The sequence below is a fragment of the Polychytrium aggregatum genome (assembly GCF_025602895.1).
Source record: "Polychytrium aggregatum strain JEL109 chromosome Unknown BJ171scaffold_271, whole genome shotgun sequence".
Taxonomy (NCBI): domain Eukaryota; kingdom Fungi; phylum Chytridiomycota; class Chytridiomycetes; order Polychytriales; genus Polychytrium; species Polychytrium aggregatum.
In genome coordinates, this window is record NW_026516473.1 from 4,418 (window position 1) to 20,482 (window position 16,065).

The window sequence follows — 16,065 nt, forward strand, 5'->3', positions numbered from 1 at the left end:
TGGACTGGGGCTGGTGTTGGGGCAGTATATAGAGAGAACACTGCAAGAGCTGATGTCTATAGCCTTATCACGGCCCAGACCAAACCCTGACCAGACACCCATTACAGGCTGCAGCTTGACACTGAGCCTAAGAACCGGAGCCTAAAGCCTAGAGCCTAAAGCCTAAGTACCAAGGCCTAAAGCCCGTGGTCTCTGGCCTGGCCTGTGAGCAAGCCATGATATATTCAATCCTATTCAATTGTAGCTGTTTCTGTACTATACCATTCTATACTATACCATTCTCTTCTCTTCTATACTATTCTATTCTCTTCTATTCTCTTCTATTCTATTCTAATAGATCATACAATATAATAAAAGAGTATAGTAGTAGTATAGTAGTAGTATGGTAGTAGTAGTAGTAATAGTAGTAGTAGTAATAGTAGTAGAACATATACGGAGATAGAGGATACCATAGGAGAGACTGCAGCAGCTTGCCCTATACCCGCCCAAAGCCTCTATAGTAGACTCCACTGGCTTCAAACACGAGCGTGATCGTGGATGCCGCGCACATTGGGTGACCCGTACGTGGCCAGTACGTGGCCAGTACGTGCCCATTGGTTGTGCCCACCACGCATTGTAAAAAGTACCCAAACATATAGGCACCGAGGTCACAGGGAGGTCACAGGGAGGTCACAGCCTACATAAAACAGCGTCGTCTGCTACCATGACTTGGACTTGGACACAGAGGAAGCGCGCCTCAGCATACAGATCCCCATTGAAGATCAAACTGCTGTGATCTCATTATGGAATCTGTGATCTCGGCCCATCTTTTGGACCGCCCAGGCCTCTTCAATTTTAAAATTTCAAAATCCAGCCAGGCATCCGGCTATGATCCACCCGTGATCCACCGCCCGTGATCCACCCGTGATTCCAGCCTATGGCCAGAGGGTTTTTTAAAATTTTAAAATTCTAGAGCCAAACCCTGGTCCTCCAGGTCCAAAGGACTTCACAGATCACAGACCCACTGTAGAGTGAGCCAGATAGAACTGCCTGGATCATATAGAAACCGAGGTCACAGGGAGGTCACAGTGCCGATAGACCCCAGCCATTCGCCCGTGATCCTCCCGTGATTCCAGCCTATGGCCAGAGGGTTTTTTTTTTAAAATTTTAAAATTCTAGAGCCAAACCCTGGTCTCCAGGTCCAAAGGACTTCACAGATCACAGATCCACTATAGAGTGGGCCCGATAGAACTGGCTGGGTGATATAGAATCCGAGGTCACAGCGAGATCACAGCGCCTATTCTATCTTAGCGATTCTTCGACTCTTCTGAGTACTACCGTCATCCTACACATCGCCTGTAGTATCCCCCCGTCACACACGTAGCACACGTAGCACACGTAGCACACGTATCACTGTTCCCACGCTTCTAGCGCGTATTCCCATCACTCGCCTGTTGCTGGAGTTCCCACAGTTCCCAGAGTACCCAGAGTACTCAAAGTATCCCCCGAAGTACCCAGAGTACTTCCCCAGCTACCCATGCTTCTGAACTGCCACTGGTACTGCCACAGGTCAGGTTTTAGCCTGAACCCAAGGCTCGAGTCTATACTGGAGCTCAGGCCTGGGTTAAGGCTAGGCTTTAGGGCTCAGGGTTTAGGCTGTTCCCAGACCTGCGCTCTTGTACCGCGCGTTCAGGCCTGGACTGGGGCTGGTGTTGGGGCAGTATATAGAGAGAACACTGCAAGAGCTGATGTCTATAGCCTTATCACGGCCCAGACCAAACCCTGACCAGACACCCATTACAGGCTGCAGCTTGACACTGAGCCTAAGAACCGGAGCCTAAAGCCTAGAGCCTAAAGCCTAAGTACCAAGGCCTAAAGCCCGTGGTCTCTGGCCTGGCCTGTGAGCAAGCCATGATATATTCAATCCTATTCAATTGTAGCTGTTTCTGTACTATACCATTCTATACTATACCATTCTCTTCTCTTCTATACTATTCTATTCTCTTCTATTCTCTTCTATTCTATTCTAATAGATCATACAATATAATAAAAGAGTATAGTAGTAGTATAGTAGTAGTATGGTAGTAGTAGTAGTAATAGTAGTAGTAGTAATAGTAGTAGAACATATACGGAGATAGAGGATACCATAGGAGAGACTGCAGCAGCTTGCCCTATACCCGCCCAAAGCCTCTATAGTAGACTCCACTGGCTTCAAACACGAGCGTGATCGTGGATGCCGCGCACATTGGGTGACCCGTACGTGGCCAGTACGTGGCCAGTACGTGCCCATTGGTTGTGCCCACCACGCATTGTAAAAAGTACCCAAACATATAGGCACCGAGGTCACAGGGAGGTCACAGGGAGGTCACAGCCTACATAAAACAGCGTCGTCTGCTACCATGACTTGGACTTGGACACAGAGGAAGCGCGCCTCAGCATACAGATCCCCATTGAAGATCAAACTGCTGTGATCTCATTATGGAATCTGTGATCTCGGCCCATCTTTTGGACCGCCCAGGCCTCTTCAATTTTAAAATTTCAAAATCCAGCCAGGCATCCGGCTATGATCCACCCGTGATCCACCGCCCGTGATCCACCCGTGATTCCAGCCTATGGCCAGAGGGTTTTTTAAAATTTTAAAATTCTAGAGCCAAACCCTGGTCCTCCAGGTCCAAAGGACTTCACAGATCACAGACCCACTGTAGAGTGAGCCAGATAGAACTGCCTGGATCATATAGAAACCGAGGTCACAGGGAGGTCACAGTGCCGATAGACCCCAGCCATTCGCCCGTGATCCTCCCGTGATTCCAGCCTATGGCCAGAGGGTTTTTTTTTAAAATTTTAAAATTCTAGAGCCAAACCCTGGTCTCCAGGTCCAAAGGACTTCACAGATCACAGATCCACTATAGAGTGGGCCCGATAGAACTGGCTGGGTGATATAGAATCCGAGGTCACAGCGAGATCACAGCGCCTATTCTATCTTAGCGATTCTTCGACTCTTCTGAGTACTACCGTCATCCTACACATCGCCTGTAGTATCCCCCCGTCACACACGTAGCACACGTAGCACACGTAGCACACGTATCACTGTTCCCACGCTTCTAGCGCGTATTCCCATCACTCGCCTGTTGCTGGAGTTCCCACAGTTCCCAGAGTACCCAGAGTACTCAAAGTATCCCCCGAAGTACCCAGAGTACTTCCCCAGCTACCCATGCTTCTGAACTGCCACTGGTACTGCCACAGGTCAGGTTTTTGTCATGAACACCCTCTGCCTTTGCCCACTCCCTTCCTTTACCCTTGCCCTTTCCTTTCTGTTTGCCGGTCTTAGTGCTTTCCCTTCCTTCTGTTTGTTTGTTTCCCGCGCTGTGCTGCCTTGTTGTCTTACCGCAAGCACGCGCGCTGCCTGTGTTCCGTTCCCGCTCCCTTGCTGTTGGTCATGGGTTACGCCCACGACGCCGCCTCGACGCCGCCTGACGCCTTGGCGCCGCCAAGCCGCCGCCACTGACGCCCGCTGACTCACGGATCCCGAGTCACGGCCGCCACCTGCTTCGCTCGCTGCTTCGCCCTCCCCGCCGCTGCTTCGCTCCTGCCCCCTCGCTCTGCAGCGTCGATCCTTGGCGCTCGCATAAATAGCCCTCCGACCAGCCTCTGTCTTTTGCCTTCGTCTTGCCACTTTGTATTTTTAGTATCCTAAGCCTTGGATCTAGAATAAAACTTTGGCTTCACACTTGACACTCTGTGTCCCAGTCCAGTCCCCGCTCCTCTCCCTACGTTCGAGTCTTGCATTAGGACTCTTGCGCACTTCCCTGCTTGCCCCGTTGTCCAGTCTTGACACTTGGCAAGACCTTCAACAACCCCCCACTTGCCCTGCCTTTGCCCCGTCCCCTTCTCTATCTCTTTTACCAATGGCTTCCCCTTCTGGCCTTTCCGAGCCCGAGCTCCAGGCCATCCGTGCGGTCATTATCCAGTCCGCCGAGAACGCCCGTTCTCTCCAGGACTTTTCCAAGTTCCTCCACGATCAGGATGATGCGCTCAACCGCATCACCGATCGTATGGACCAGGTCCTGGCTCGCCGTGAAGAGGATGTCCGCCAAGTGGTCGCCGCCAGTGTCCAGGAGGCCCTCCGCAGCTACCAGGCCCAGCTACCTCCTCCTGCTCCCGCTCCCGCCCCGATCCGTCGTGCAGGTCGCCCCTACTTCGGCGTTCCTGACGACGTCGATGATCCTGCCCAAGACCCCGAGGACAACCCTGTTGGTCGCAACTCTGCCACCAGGCAGATAGGTCCCCCTGATCGCTTCTCTGGTAAGGACCCGAGCCGCTGCAATGCCTTCCTCTCGCATTGCAGACTGGCCTTCGTGTCCAACCCTCCCCTCTTCCAGACTGAAAGGGATAAGGTGTTCTACGCCTTATCCTATCTCGATGGTACTGCTGCAGACTACATGCAGCCGTACATCGATCAGTTGGAGAGAGACCCCGAGTGCTCTCCCCCTGCCATCCGTGACTTTGCCGGTTTCTCCGAGTGGCTCCGTGCTGCCTTTGGCCAGGTCCAGCCCACCATCGCCGCTGCTCGCGAGATGGTCAGGCTTTACCAAGTCACCTCCGCCGCCGCCTATGCCGCCGAGTACCGCCGCCAAGCCGTCCACCTCCTCACTTGGTCCCAAGACCCTCTCATGTTCCACTTCGAGAGTGGACTCAAGCCCTCGGTTCAAGACTGAACTCTCCCGCCGCTCCTTCGACAACCTCGAAGATCTCATGCAAGCGGCGATCGCCATCGACAACCGCCAGGAGGACCAACGTTCCCGCCGTCCCAACCACCGCTCCGCTCCTGCTCCTGCTCCTGCTCGTCCGGCTCCTCTCCCTTCCGTCCGGCTCCTCGTCCCTTCGCTCCTGCTCCTCCTCCTCGCCCCGCTCAAGCCTTCAACGTTCCGCAGCCCATGGACCTCAGCCAGGCCTCCGCTCGCAGGCTGACCGCCGAGGACAAGGCCGCCCTCCGTGCTGCCAACCGCTGCTTTTATTGCAAGCAGGAAGGGCACATTGCCCTTCGCTGCCCCAATAAGGCATCCTCCCGCTTGGCTGCCATCGATGCTTCTTTGGCTGTCGTTGATGTGAATAAACTTGACGACCAGGAAAACTTCTCTGCCTAGAAAAGGTCGGAGGAGCTTTCCTAGGCGTCAATCATGTCATAAATCTTCCTCCTGTAAATGTCTCCACGGTAAATCACTCTTCTGCCTTTTGCCATCTTGCCCCCGTCACCATTGCCACCGTTTCCACTGCTCTTGCTTCTTCGTCTTCGCCTCCCGAGCCTGACATCCAACGTCAGCCCTCCCTCGCTGTGACTCTGCTGTGCGGTCCAGAGTCCATACGGGCAACCGCCATGATCGATACCGGCGCGGTTACTTCGTTTATGGACACTGGATTCGCCGCAACCCACGCTCTCCCCACCTTTGCAACTTCTTTCGTCATCACTCTTGCCGATGGTTCTTCGATGGAGTCTAGTCTTGGAGTTTGTGTTTCTATGATCACAGGCATCAGCCACTATGAACAAATCTCGTTCGCGCTGATTCCCTTGGCTTCATACCCGATCATCTTGGGTATGGATTGGATCAAGAAACACAAACCCTACTTTGACTGGCACCATGACTCTATTTTCTTGCCTTGCACCTCTATCCACAGTTTGGCCTCCCCGTTCTCTCCCGAGCCACAGTCCTCTAGGTCCAGCCCTGCCGAGTCCCCTGCTGAGGTCCCCGCCGAGCCTGCCGTGTCCCTGCCCGAGTCCAAGATTGTTCCTGCCAAGTCCCCAGCCGAGTCCCCAGCCGAGCCCGAGATCCTCCCTGCCTTGCCTCCTGCCGTGCCCAAGCCCAGTCCTGCCTTGCCTCCTGCCGTCCCAAAGACCAAGACCAAGACCCAGTCCCTGCCCAGCGTCAGCCTGATCGGCAGCATCCCCTTCCAGCACGCCGTCCAGAAGGAAGGCCTGGAAGTGTTCCTCTTGGATGCTGCCCGAGTCCTGTCCCTCTGCTCCGTCGACGCTGGAGCCAAGCCCAAGGCCGAGCCCTCTGTCCCCTCCAAGTACTCGTCCTTTGCCAAGGTGTTGTCCAAGTCCGAGGCCGACAAGCTCCCCCAGCACCGCCCTTACGACCACACGATCCCGTTGGTCGAAGGTGCGTCTCCGTCGTTTGGGCCCGTCTACAACCTCTCCAAGCCGGAGATGGACGCCCTCCACACCTACATCCAAGAGAACCTCTCCAAGGGTTTCATCCGCCGTTCCGAGTCCCCTGCCGGTGCCCCAGTCCTGTTCGTCAAGAAGAAGGATGGCTCCCTCCGTCTCTGCGTCGACTACCGGGCCCTGAACAAGATCACCGTGCCGAACCGCTGTCCCCTTCCTCTGATTGCCGAGACGTTCGACAACCTCGGCAAGGCCAAGATCTTCACCAAGCTCGACATGCGAGGCGCATACAACCTTTTGCGCATCGCTGAAGGTGAAGAGTGGAAGACGGCCTTCCGCTGCCGCTACGGCCATTTCGAGTACAACGTCATGCCGTTCGGCTTGACCAACGCTCCTGCCTCGTTCCAAGCCTTCGTCAACGATGTCCTCCGAGAATACCTTGACCAGTTCGTGGTCGTCTACCTGGACGACATCCTCATCTACTCCTCCGATCCTGCCGAGCACGAGGCTCATGTCAAGAAAGTCCTGACCAAGCTCCAAGACGCCGGACTCTCACTCAAGCTTGAAAAGTGTGAGTTCGACCAGTCCTCCGTCGCCTTCCTCGGGTTCATCATCTCGCCCGATGGAATCTCCATGGATCCCGACAAGGTCAAGGCCATCCAGGAGTGGGAGATCCCCCGATCTGCCCACGACATCCAAGTCTTCCTCGGCCTGGCGAACTTCTACCGTCGGTTCGTCAAGGACTACTCCAAGATCGCCACCCCGCTGACGGACCTCCTGAAGAAGGACATCAAGTTCTCCTGGTCTCCCTCGGCTCAAACGTCATTCCTGAAGCTTAAGGAATGCCTGAGCACCGGTCCTGTCCTCCGCCACTTCGACCCCGAGCGTCAGTGCGTCATCGAAGCCGACGCATCTGACTATGCTCTTGGCGCTGTTCTCAGTCAGCGCGACGACGAAGGCCTCCTGCACCCCGTGGCTTTCTACTCCCGGAAGCTGCTCGATGCGGAAATGAATTATCAAATCTATGATAAGGAACTTCTCGCCATCGTCGCAGCCTTCAAGCAATGGAGACACTACCTCGAGTTCTCCTCCCAAGCCACCGAGGTCGTCACCGACCACAAGAACCTCGAATACTTCCAGACCTCCCGCAACCTCAGCCGTCGCCAAGTCCGTTGGTCCGAGATCCTTGGCGATTACAACTTCGTCATCAGGTATCGACCCGGAACCCTCAACAATGCCGCCGACGCCCTCTCCCGCAAGGACAAGTTCCCTAAGGAGGGGGGTGACTCTCGTAGCTCCCCGAACACCCAGACCCTGCTGCCACCAAAACTCTTCGTTTCCGCCCTCCGAGCTGTTCCCGTTGCCCCCGAGTCCGAGGATATCGCCGCCCTCATCAAGTCAAACCTCAAGAAGGACTCTACCTTTGGTCCGATCCTGTCCCAAGTCCTCAAGAACCCTGCCTCCTGTCCCGGCTACTCCGTCGACAACGACCTTCTGCTCTTTGAAGGTCTCGTCTGCGTCCCCGATGTTCCCGAGCTCAAGCGCAAGATTCTCGTCGAGTGCCACGACTCGCCGACCGCCGGCCACTTCGGCGTCGCCAAGACCTTCGAGCTCGTCTCCCGGACCTTCCACTGGCCGACCATGCGTCGCTACATCAAGGAGTATGTCTCCGGATGCGACACCTGCCAGCGGAACAAGCACTCCCGTCACAAGCCCTACGGACTCCTTGCCTCGCTCCCTGTTCCCGATCGCCCTTGGTCTTCTGTCTCCGTCGACTTCATCACCCAGCTTCCCGAGTCCTCTGGACACACAGCCATCTGTGTGTTTGTCGACCGCTTCACCAAGATGGCCCACTTCGTCCCGTCAAGCAACGAGGCCAACGCCGAGGACACTGCTCGGATGTTTGTCGAGCACGTCTTCACCAAGCACGGTCTTCCAGACGATATCGTCTCAGACCGAGGATCTACCTTTGCCTCCAAGTTCTTCCAAGCCGTCCTGACCCGCCTCAAGATCAAGCACAAGATGTCGACTGCGTTCCATCCGCAGACCGACGGCCAGACCGAGCGGGTCAACGCCATCCTCGAGCAGTACCTCCGCTGCTTCATCAACTTCCAGCAAGACGACTGGGCCCAGCTTCTCCCTCACGCCGAGTTCACCTACAACAACACCTCTCAAGCAACCCTCGGCTGCTCCCCCTTCTTTGCCTACACCGGCTACCACCCTCGTTTTTCCGTCGCCCTTCCCCGCACCACCAAGAATGCCTCCGTCGCCGACGATCAAGCCCGAGCCATTCACTCCCTCCACGATGAACTCAAGTTCAACATCGCCCTTGCCCAGGACTCCCAAGCCAAGTTCTACGACCCCGGCCACTCCCCTTCCCCTCCGTTCAAGATTGGAGACCGAGTTTGGCTCTCCGCCAAGAACATCAAGACCCAGCGACCCACGGCCAAGCTCGACCACACCAAGCTTGGGCCGTTCAAGATCGTCGCTCAAGTCGGTTCCCTGTTAGGGATAGCTTCTGCTTGTTCTCCACTTTGACTGCACACTTGGCTGTTCTTTTGCCTTTCTGTTTGTTTGTGTGTAGCTTTGCAGTTCCCCTCCAATTTTCCGCCTTTTGCCTGCCATTTCCGCTCCTTCCGCACTTCCGTTTCCCCGCGCTGCTCCGCTTCCTTTGTCTTCTTCGCACGCGCCGGTTTGTTTGTGCACGCGCCTTGCTGCGATTGGTTGCAATTCGGCTGCCGGTCATGTGTCCCACCACCGGTGACTCATGACCTGCCTGACCGCCCCGATCTCTTGTTCATCTCGCATGCATTTGCCCCAACCTTATACTTGACCAATCCGCTTCTTGGACGTTGAGTCACATTGCTTCGCCTTTGCACGTTTCTCCTGCCAGGTGCTTCGCTTTTGCTTGCGCCTCCCTCGCTTTGGTTCTCTGCCTGTCTCGGTGGTCCTTCTCGGCCCTCGTTCGTGCATCGCCCCCTTCGCCCTGCTCGATCGCCCACTTTTCCCTCCCTTGGCCGCCCTTCGCTGCCAAGTCCGGACTTGTCTATAAATAGCCTGACCCCCGCGATGTGTAGTCGAACCTCAGCGTTCAAAATAGGACTAAATAAAGTGCCTTCTACTTTATTCTCTGAGTGTTCCTCACGTCTCATTTCGAGACTAGTCTTATCTTGAACGGATCTTTGCTTCCCTCGCTCCCTCTCCGAGTCCACTTCGGACTTTACCCTTGCCTTCCCTGAGCTCACTTCGAGCTCACTTCTTCTTTTGCCGTTGAGTCCCCTTTGGACTCTAACATCATTTTGAACGCTCCCTCTTGGCTTCCCGGCCTTTCTTCTTCTTTCGCCTCTCTTTCCCTCGTCGATCCGATGGCTGAGCCTGCTGCACCCCCTGCAGACCTCAACGCGTATCTGGCGCGCATGGAGGAGCGTATGAACGCCCTCATGACCCAGAACGCTGCTCTCCATCGTCAGATCCAAGATCTGCAAGCTCCCGCCGCCGCTCCCCGCCAGGTCTACCAGGTCAACAAGCCCAAGGAGTTCCTAGGTTCCCGCGATGAAACGACGGCCTTCCTCGCCCAGTGCCACCTGGTTTTCCTCGCCGATCCTGCCTTCTTCGCGCCCGAGCGCCAGAAGGTCCTGTACGCCACCTCCTTCCTCCGCGGTGAAGCCTTCAAGTGGTACGAGGCCGCCTTCTACATGGCCAACCGCTTCCCGGCTTCCTTCGCGGATTTTGAAGTTGCCCTCAAGTCGACCTTCGGTGAGGACACGGCCTCCTCGCAAGATAAGGCCTTGAACGACCTCAAGCGCTTGGTCCAGCTCAAGTCCTGCCAAGCCTTCGCCACCCGCTTCGTCCAGCTCGCCGCCCGCGTCCAGACTGATGAACCCACCAAGATGCACTTCTTCAAGGAGGGTTTGAAGTCTGAGGTCAAGTTCCACCTCATCGGTCTCCGCCCCGCTCCCGCTTCCCTGCCTGAGTTGATCAAGGCAGCGGTCGAGTACGACGATGCCCTCCATCGTCTCAAGATCTCCTCCCGTTCCCAACCTCCTCCTCCTTCTTCTCGCTCTGCTCCCCATCACCACCATTCTCCCGCGCATGTTTCTTCTTCCTCCTCTTCTGCACCCACTCCCATGGACCTTGACTCTGTCTCGGTCCGCCCTGCTAAGCTCTCCGACGTCGAGAAAAAGCGACGTCGTGAGCAGGGTCTCTGCCTGTACTGCGGGGAAAAGTCTTGTCCCGGCAGTCGCGATGTTCAGCAGTGCCCGGTTCTGGTCAAACGGAACTCGGGAAATGCCCACAGCCGAGCAGCACCTCGCAAGTAAGCGAGGTGGTCTGTTCGGCGATACGAACATCTTCCCCCTCTGACTCGTCATTATCGGACGATAAGCTTCTTCTTCCGGCCACCCTTGTCGTCATGAGTCTTTCTGGCCCGGTCTCCATCTCCCTTTCTGTCTTTATTGATGATGGATGCACCGCTCTTGCCCTCATTGATCCTGCCTTTGCGGATCTCCATAAACTCTCTCTTATCCCTCTTTCTACTCCCTACTCCGTTTCCCTTGCTGATGGTTCTTCGGCCGGTTTCATTCGTTTCCAAACCGTTCCTGTGACGTTGACCATTGGTTCCCACACCGAGTCGATTTCTTTTCTTGTGACTCGACTCTCCACCACTCCCATCACTCTTGGTCTTCCCTGGATGCGCTTGCATAATCCAGTTGTCAATTGGAAGTCCCTCTCCCTTTCGTTCTCCGATCCCTCTTGCCTTGCTGATGGACACATCCTCGCGGATGTCTCTGCTTCCTCCTTGGACACTTCGTCCCCTTCCGGCTATTCGCCTCCCCCTTCGGGCACTTCGCCTTTGACTCCTCCCTCCGGTCCTTCCCTTACACCGGTTCCCTCCTTTGGCACTTCGCCTTCCCTTTCTTCCCGCCTTGACTCTGCTTCGCTTTCTGAAGAGCCAACGGCTTTATCTTCGCCCGACATTGAGCTCGTTAATGCGGCGAGTCTTCTCCGTCTTGCACGGGAAGACAAGCTCGACATTTTCGCTGCCCAAATGGATATCCGTCCTCCTTCGCCGGAGACGTATCCTACGGTGTCGATAAGGTCCGTGCTCACGACGAAGGTGTATGCCGAGTCTGGCACCCCTGTTGACTCTCGAGGTGTCCCGCTCAAATACAATGAGTTTGGCGACGTTTTCAGCCTCAAGTCTGACCCTCCTTCTTCCTTGCCTCCTCACCGTCCGTATGACTTGTCTATTGAGTTTGTACGGACCGAGGATGGAAAGGAACCTCGTTTGCCAAAGCCGGGGAAAGTCTATCCTTTGTCCCCGGCCGAGGAATCTGCTCTTTCGGAGTATCTGACCAACGCCCTCGCACGTGGTTGGATCTCCAAATCCTCTTCTCCCGTTGGTGCTCCCTGCTTCTTCGTGAAGAAGCCCAATGGTGGTCTTCGCCTTTGCGTCGACTACCGGGGCCTCAATGCCATCACGAAGAAGAACCGCTACCCTCTTCCCCTCTTCCAGGATCTTCTGGATAAACTTTCTTCTGCCCGCGTCTTCTCACACCTTGACCTTCCTGATGCTTACCACTTGGTTCGTGTCAAGAAGGGCGATGAGTGGAAGACTGCTTTTGTTTGCAAATCTGGCTCTTACGAGTACAATGTTATCCCCTTTGGTCTTTCGAATGCCCCCGCTGCTTTTCAGTTTTTTATGAACGACATCTTCTCGGACCTCCTTGGTGTCTGTGTTGTCATTTATCTTGACGACATCCTGATCTTCTCAAAAGATCCCCTGGAGCATGAGGAGCATGTTAAGCTTGTTCTTTCTCGCCTTCGTGAACACTCTCTTAAGGTCAATCCGGCCAAGTGTTCTTTTGACCTTTCTGAAGTTGACTTTCTCGGCATGATCATTTCTGCCGATGGCATTAAAATGGACCCTGCCAAGGTCGAGGCCGTTTCCCTTTGGCCTGTTCCCTCTTCTGCTCGCGACATCCAAGTTTTTATTGGTTTCGCAAACTTTTACCGCCGCTTCGTCAAGGACTTTTCCGCACTTGCTCGTCCTTTGACTTCACTCACCACCAAATCCTCCACCTTCTCTTGGTCTCCCGAGGCCCAAGAGGCTTTTGATTCTCTTAAACGTTCATTCACTTCCGCACCTATTCTTCGTTACTTTGATTTCTCCAAACCCGCTGTCATCGAGCCCGATGCTTCTGACTTTGCTCTGGGTGCCGTCCTTTCCCAGTTTGACCCTGACGGCGCTCTTCACCCCGTTGCTTTTCACTCTCGGCAATTCCGTCCCGCCGAGGTGAATTATGACACCCACGACAAAGAGCTCCTTGCTATTGTCGATTCCTTTACTGCCTGGCGTCATTACTTGATGGCTGCCGACCCCGATCATCCCACTCTTGTTTTCTCTGATCACCAGAACCTCACCCGGTTCACTTCCGCTTCCCAACTTTCTCGCCGCCAGTTCCGGTGGGCCCAATTCCTTTCTGATTTTGCTTTTCGCATTTACCACCGCCCTGGTCGCCTCAACACCAAAGCCGATGCTCTCAGTCGCCGTTCTGACTTTGAGATAAAGCCTGGTGACTCCCTCCACTCCACCAACTTCCTTCAGCTGTTCGAGTCTATTTCTCTCGACAGCATCACCGTTATCGGCTCGAACCCCGATTTTCTTTCCGAGATTCGAGCTGCCACCCTTTCTTGTTCCCTTCTTTCTGACTTCAACGCCAAACGTCTTGATGGCGATTACTCCTTCCGTGACGGTCTCCTTTACTTTAAAGACCTGATCGTTGTCCCTTCCCCCGAGCTCCAGCTCAAAGTGTTTGAGCAACGTCACTGCTCCGCTGCCGCTGGTCACTTTGGTCTTGCCAAGACCGTTGAGCTCATCTCCCGGGACTTTCACTGGCCCCGGCGTCGTAAGTCTGTGCGTCGCTTCATTGCTAATTGTGAAGCGTGCCAGCGAGCCAAGCCGTCCCGTCACTCCCCTTATGGTTTACTTCACCCTCTCCCCGTTCCTTCCGAACGTTGGTGGGACCTGTCGATGGACTTCATCACGGATCTCCCACCTTCGAACGGCTTTGACTCCATCTTCGTGGTTAAGGACCGCCTGTCCAAACAAGCACACTTTGTGCCCACCACGAAGACGGTTACAGGCGAGCAAACCGCCGAACTCTTCCTCTCCCACATCTTCCGCTTGCATGGTTGTCCCCGGTCTATTGTTTCGGACCGAGGAACTCAGTTTACTTCGGCCTTCTGGAGGCGCTTCAATGAGCTTCTGAAGACGAAGATTTCCCTTTCTTCTGCCTTCCACCCCGAGACCGACGGTTCGACCGAGGTTCTCAACCAGGTCATCGAGCAGTATTTGCGTATCCATTGCAATTACCTGCAAGACGACTGGACCCTTCACCTTCCCCTTGCCGAGTTCACTTACAACAACTCGGAAAACACCTCCACTGGCATGACTCCCTTCTTTGCAGTCCATGGCCATCACCCCATTTTTGATCCCTCCATCATCCGTGATCCTTCTGTTGTGCCCTCTGCCGAAGAACGTGTCGACCGACTTCAGACCGTTCTCGAGGATCTCAAGGCCAACCTCCGGGTTGCCCAAGAGTCCTACACTTTGCAGGCCAACAAATCCCGTCTCCCCACTCCCGACATCTCCGTTGGCGACCTCGTTTTTCTTGATCGTCGCCACATCCGCACCCTTCGTCCCTCCAACAAGCTTGATCAGAAAAAGCTTGGCCCCTTTAAAGTTCTTCGCCGCATCAACCCCGTTGCCTTTGAACTTAAACTCCCTTCCACACTCAAAGTCCACCCCGTCTTTCATGTATCCCTCCTTGAACCCCGAACGAAGGACATTGTTCCCGAGTTCACCCAACCCGAACCTCCACCCATTCTTGTTGACTCCCAGGAAGAGTTTGAGGTCGAGACTGTTCTCGATTCTCGGCTCTTCCGTGGTCGCTTACAGTACTTGGTTCAGTGGAAGGGCTATTCCGAGACTGACCGGTCTTGGGAGCCCGCTGCCAATGTTTCCCACGCCACTGATCTTGTTGCTGACTTCCACCTTCGCTATCCCTCAAAGCCGAAGGCGACGCCCGGAGTTCGTCGCTAAGGAAGGGGATGATGTTAGGGATAGCTTCTGCTTGTTCTCCACTTTGACTGCACACTTGGCTGTTCTTTTGCCTTTCTGTTTGTTTGTGTGTAGCTTTGCAGTTCCCCTCCAATTTTCCGCCTTTTGCCTGCCATTTCCGCTCCTTCCGCACTTCCGTTTCCCCGCGCTGCTCCGCTTCCTTTGTCTTCTTCGCACGCGCCGGTTTGTTTGTGCACGCGCCTTGCTGCGATTGGTTGCAATTCGGCTGCCGGTCATGTGTCCCACCACCGGTGACTCATGACCTGCCTGACCGCCCCGATCTCTTGTTCATCTCGCATGCATTTGCCCCAACCTTATACTTGACCAATCCGCTTCTTGGACGTTGAGTCACATTGCTTCGCCTTTGCACGTTTCTCCTGCCAGGTGCTTCGCTTTTGCTTGCGCCTCCCTCGCTTTGGTTCTCTGCCTGTCTCGGTGGTCCTTCTCGGCCCTCGTTCGTGCATCGCCCCCTTCGCCCTGCTCGATCGCCCACTTTTCCCTCCCTTGGCCGCCCTTCGCTGCCAAGTCCGGACTTGTCTATAAATAGCCTGACCCCCGCGATGTGTAGTCGAACCTCAGCGTTCAAAATAGGACTAAATAAAGTGCCTTCTACTTTATTCTCTGAGTGTTCCTCACGTCTCATTTCGAGACTAGTCTTATCTTGAACGGATCTTTGCTTCCCTCGCTCCCTCTCCGAGTCCACTTCGGACTTTACCCTTGCCTTCCCTGAGCTCACTTCGAGCTCACTTCTTCTTTTGCCGTTGAGTCCCCTTTGGACTCTAACATTCCCGCGCTTTCAAGTTGGACTTGCCCTCGTCCATGCGCATCCATCCGGTGTTCCACGTCTCCCTCCTCGAGCCTGCCGCCGATGACAAGATCCCAGGTCGAATCATCCCGCCCCCTCCACCCATCCAAGTCGACGGCCACGACGAATGGGAAGTCGAACAGATCCTGGACTCCAGGCTGTTCCGAGGTAAGCTCCAGTATCTTGTGCACTGGCGTGGCTACACGGTGATGGATTGCACCTGGGAGCCCGCCAGCAATCTTGCACATTGTCCGGAGCCTGTCGCAGCCTACCACTCCTCTCATCCCTCGAAGCCTGGCCCTCTCGGAGCTCGGGCCTTGAGAGGGGGGTAGTGTCATGAACACCCTCTGCCTTTGCCCTCTTCCTTCCTTTGCCTTTGCCCTTTCCTTTCTGTTTGCCTGCCTTAGCGCTTTCCCTTCCTTCTGTTTGTTTGTTTCCCGCGCTGTGCTGCCTTGTTGTCTTCCCGCCAGCACGCGCGCTGTCTGTGTTCCGTTCCCGCTTCCTTGCTGTTGGTCGTGGGTTACGCCCACGACGCCGCCTCGACGCCGCCTGACGCCTTGGCGCCGCCATGCCGCCGCCACTGACGCCCGCTGACTCACGGATCCCGAGTCACGGCCGCCACCTGCTTCGCTCGCTGCTTCGCCCTCCCCGCCGCTGCTTCGCTCCTGCCCCCTCGCTCTGCAACGTCGATCCTTGGCGCTCGCATAAATAGCCCTCCGACCAGCCTCTGTCTTTTGCCTTCGTCTTGCCACTTTGTATTTTTAGTATCCTAAGCCTTGGATCTAGAATAAAACTTTGGCTTCACACTTGACACTCTGTGTCCCAGTCCAGTCCCCGCTCCTCTCCCTACGTTCGAGTCTTGCATTAGGACTCTTGCGCGCTTCCCTGCTTGCCCCGTTGTCCAGTCTTGACAGAGCCTATGTTGAACACCAGTTCGAACAAAACTTGTTCTTTGGTGTTCGGGGCTAAAAGCTAATAAAGCTCATACCAAGCACT